Here is a 4,978-nt window from a genome sequence, read left to right on the forward strand (position 1 = left end):
AACTGCTGCTTTTCACACCAGTTCATTAAGGCCCTAGTTGGTGCCCCGGGTGCCTGAAGTCTTGCGTTTCATGCGTTTGTACTGGGACCTCACGTGAGATCTGCAGAAGAGCTGAAGACACCGGGTCCCCGTGTGCCTTTCCCAGCTCCTGTCTCGGTGACACCCGCACACCGTGTGTATCAGATGCATCCACGGGAAGCACCGGCCTGGCCCAGGAGCAGGAGAGAGGGCTGCCACTCAGATGCCACGTGCTCCTTCCTCCGCTCCGAGCGTCCTTGAGTCTCCCCCAACTGCGGGCAGCAGGTGGAACTATTGTCATAGAAACTACAAAAGGAAAGAAAAGAAAGGATAGAACCGGTCAAAGCAGGACTCCACCCCCATCCCACGAGGCTCCGGCGCTTCTCCAGTGTCCTCCACGGTGAGCCTCCCATCCGGGTTTGGGGAAGATCTTGCCGGAGGCGGCGGCCTCCCCAGGGCCTCGCTCGCTCAGCCTTTCCACCTGGTCTGTCCCGGGTCTGTTTGTCTCTGCTCTCTGGAGTGAGCCGGCCCACTCTAGGTGAAGCCACCAGCTGCTGGGAGGGCGCAGACAGCCACTGCTGCAATGGGGAGATGTGGCGTGGCGGCACACCTTCAAGACTGCACTCCTTCCCCCCCAAGTCCCCTAACTTCAGCACCCTCGGGTGGGCCCCGCCTGCAGCCGTCTCTGCCTCTGCGAGACCCTAACTGATCTTCTCTTTCTTCTTCCCTTTCACTCAGCATTTGGCGTATTTGGCTCATTTTTTATGAAATGGGCTCTTTACTTCAGTGTGGACTCAATGCACCCTGTTCTGTGGCCCTCAGGTGTCTGGAGCCCAGCTCACCAGTGCCTCCCTGCCCAGCCCTGGAATCAGCTGTGGTCTGTTCCCTCCTGGTCCCTCACCTTCTAGCCAATCACATCCATTTTCTCATAGTGAAGCTAGCTTTGTCCTTCAGTTGGACAAATGTACAGATTCGTGTGGCTACCCTCATCAGGGTCACCTGGCCCCTCCAGGCAGTCCCACCCCGCTGGACCTCAGCTTGTAAGTGCAGACACACCAGGCAGTCCTGCATTTGTGGTTCTCGGGGGAACGGAAAACAGAGGATCCCGCTGTGGCCGGCCGCATGACCTGGCTTGTGTCAGCCAGACCCCTCATACTGTGTGAATGATGGGCCGGATTCCTGTCAGATGGGTCCCTCGTGCTGTGTGAATGAGGGACCCCTGGTGCTGTGTGTGAATGTGTGAGGCCTGCCCTCAGCTGGACAGCAGCACCTGGGGTGTGACGGTCCTCGGTCTGCCTGTCCATTCTGCTGAGCATCTCAGCTGCTCCTTGCTTTTGTGATATGAAAAAGTTTCTCAGAGCAGTCACCCAAAGGCTGCCACGTGAAGTAAGACCTGAGAGCTGGGTACAGCCCTCCTACCAGGGAAGGGCGTTCCAGGGGCTCCACATCCCTGTCAGTCACCAGCATCGCCAGGGTTTTGCTCTTGGTTTGAGTTGATTTTTCTCTCCTCTCCCATCTGCAATTTAACTTTGCGTCAGTCTGAGGGTTTGATGTTCTCCTTTATTGGGAGTTAACCAATCATCAGAAGTCATCAATCAAAAGCCATCAGAAGTCCCCCCTTTCTTGCTGACTTTACCGAGTAAGGCGTAAACCTCCCCCAGGTGTCTTTCTGTTACACTGATCTGTGTGTCCTTTGCCATGCAGTGCCACTGCAAGAGAAGGGCTGAAGTCCGTTTGCGAAGTTCTCTGAGTTCACTGGGAATTAAATAAGTGGTCTGTTCTTAATGTCGCCAACACCATCTTTTGTTTTAAGCTGCCATCTGGCACCATGGCCAGAGCACTTTTTGTTTGGAAAGATGGATGCTGTGTTTGGCCTTCACCAGACACCTTCTGGAAAACTATCCTGTGCTGTGCCAACAGACCAGCAACAGGCATGGCAATTCCCATCTCTCAGGAGCTGATGCAACTGAGCTGCTCTGGGTAGGTTGGGAAACCAGGCTTCGGTTTCTACAGACCAGCACCTCGAGGCCAGGGCAGGATTCCCCACAGCGCCAGTGAGGGTTCAGAACTGGTCTCCAACCTTGTAGGTGTCCTGAGACTTGCGTTCTTTGTAGGCAGGGCTAGCATGTGTGGCCAGTGGCCAGCATGCCAAGTCTCTGTTGCTGAACCAGATAAGGGAGGAGAGACCCAAAGCCAGCAGCCTCCTCGGTGAGCAGTTCCAAGCTACCTTCCTTCCAGACTGAGGCACTGGCCACTTCTACATTGTTCTAAGCCCCTGTGGCTTAGAGCTCCTCTTCTTCACGTGCTTATGGTCTTATAAGCACTGGTGACACAGGCCTCACGGCCTGCAACTCCATCTTTCCAACAAAACCAGTAAGAACGCAGGCAGCTTCCTCAGACCCAGCAACTAGAAGATACAGCTGTGACTCTGGCTCTGTCCCCAGCTGGCCAGAAGCTGTAGACGGGTGGAAACTGGAGGGTGCGGGGCATAAAAGGGTCCTTGGGCAGCAGCAGGTGTTCAGGTGGAGGCAACTGGGTGTCAGGGATTCTGGAAAGAGGAGCCCAAGCTGAGGCTGAAATGTGTGTCTGGCGTTCTTGACTGCAGAGCGTCCGTGAGGAAACCAGTGGGGCAGGGGCACCGGGGGTCAGAGAACAGTGCTCAGCACACAGGACTCGGTGCTCAGGGCAGGTGGGCTGTGCAGACACGATCTTGCCCAAAGGAGCATAATGGTAGCCTAGCTAGGTCCTGCAGGTCTGTCAGAGAGCAAGAGGAAAAGTGGAAGCCTGTCCCACTTGTGCTAGGGCTTGTGGGTAAGCTCAGGAAGAAGGGGCCGAAGGAGCTTACAAGAGTCGGGTGCTGCAGCAAAGCTTTATTTCTCCACTGCAATGTCTTAAACCTCCAAAATGTATTTCTACCTCTCTCTACTTCAAAATAGAAAGTATAATGTAAGCACCTGCCTGTGCTTTGTGAGGGATGATGTGCAGGCCAGGATGGGGAGAAAGAGGGGGAGGTAAGCCCGCAAGATCGGCAGAGGCCACACGCTTCAGACAAGAGAGCAGTCTTAAAACAGTATCATGAAAACACAAAACTATACAAAAGATGTTTTAAAAGACAAAGACCTGGGTTCGCAGAGAGGAGACAGCACCCTCTGACACAGCTCAATACCGTGTTTAAGTCTGCTCTGCAGCAGCTTTTAAAATAAATACAACTCACACATCAATATAGATGAATTACTTCAATTCTATCTTCAGATGCATCTATGAATAAGCAAGTTATCCGGACGCTGTAACACGAGGTGGGGCACGCGGTAGCTGCTGGCTGGCAGGGTTGATTTTGATTGCTTTGATTTTGACACATGGCAATATATTTCCAGATAGGAGCCAGGAAAGATATCTTTTCAAATTACAGAAATTCATAAATATGCAAATACACCCCACAATGCCACATCCCGCATCTCTGGTTTTTCATTGTTTTTAGATTTTTGTGTCTAACAGCAGATTTCCAATAGTCTCAGTAATTCCACATGTAAACCAGACAAACCTTACCCCACGGTTTATGTATGAGACACTCAGCATTTGAGAGACGGCTCCCCTGGAGACCTCGTGATGAATCACTCCCACTGTACAATAAAACTTATAGAGAATAGCATCCTGGGTGACACTCAGAAGGACAACACCCAAGAGCCTTCCTTCTAACGGACGGAAATTGGGAGATCATCAGATAACAGAGAAGCAGTTGACTGACCACCACCAGGTACAGAAGGATCTGCCTGGAGTACCACAGGAGTCACGGAACGCAGGGTGGCCGGTTCCTCCACTGGGCCCACCCTCCACTACGCATGTCTCTAAGAGACAAGGGAGCAGGTGAGTCTCATCACAGTCCCCACCTCAGAGCCTCTCCTGAGCCTCAAGTGTCCCACAGCCCTAGGGTCCATCCCAGAACAGAAGGAGCCTCTGTCCTGGTTTAGCACACACTCCTGTGACTGCTCTTCTAATGTCCCACCTCCCGAACAAGGCACCTCGTGTCTGGCACCAGAGAGCACAGAGGCAGGGTGGGCACAAGGTTCAGGCCTACACAGTCCAAACCTGACCTTTAAATGATGCAGCTCAGTTGGTAAAATGCTTGCCTAGCATGCAAGAGGCTGTGGGCTCAATCCCCAGCACTGCGGACACCAAGCATGGCGGTACATGCCTGGAATCTGAGCGCTTGGGAGGTATGGGAAGGAAGGTTCCAAGTATGAAGCTGGACTGGACTATAAAATGAGATCCTGTCTCAAAAAAAATGTGGTACTGTGGAGATACAGGCATGAACATCCCTCAGGTAACTGGGCCCCCTCACAATCAGTCATGGCTGAGAAAAGAATCAGGACAGTCTATAGTGAAGTCTGAAGTCCCCAGACTGAGGGGCCAGGGGAAGCGTTGTCAATCACCCTGATCATCTTCAGAGGGACCAAAGGGAGACAGAATCCTAGGCACCCCCAGGGGGATCTGTGTGACTGCTGCCTGTGGAATTCAGAGCTAGTGTTTAAACACAGAAGCAGCTGTAATTTTTATTTTTAAATCCATATGGCACAGGAAACTTACTGTCTGCCTCCAGGGTCCCACCATGGCACAGACACAGTTCAAACATTTCACAGTTGTATGTAGGGTAGGTGGAGATAAACAGAATGTGGGGAAGGCCCTCCAGGCCCTGACAACCACAATGCAGAATTAGCTGGGACACTAATGTTCCCAGTTCTCAGAAACCCCTGACCAAGGCCATGACGTCAGGTTGTGGTCTATAGAGAGACCTTGCATTCATAAGTGGCCCAGCCCGGATTCCTGACCATGCTGTAGTAACATAGCCTGTTGTTTTACAGACAAGGAGAGTCACCTGCAGATGAAGACAGCCACACATGCACAAACAGGGGCACACTCCACATGCATACCACACAGACATATATATATATATATATATATA

Source organism: Nannospalax galili, unplaced genomic scaffold (assembly GCF_000622305.1).
Source record: "Nannospalax galili isolate Female #2095 unplaced genomic scaffold, S.galili_v1.0 scaffold237, whole genome shotgun sequence".
NCBI classification, from domain to species: Eukaryota; Metazoa; Chordata; class Mammalia; order Rodentia; family Spalacidae; genus Nannospalax; species Nannospalax galili.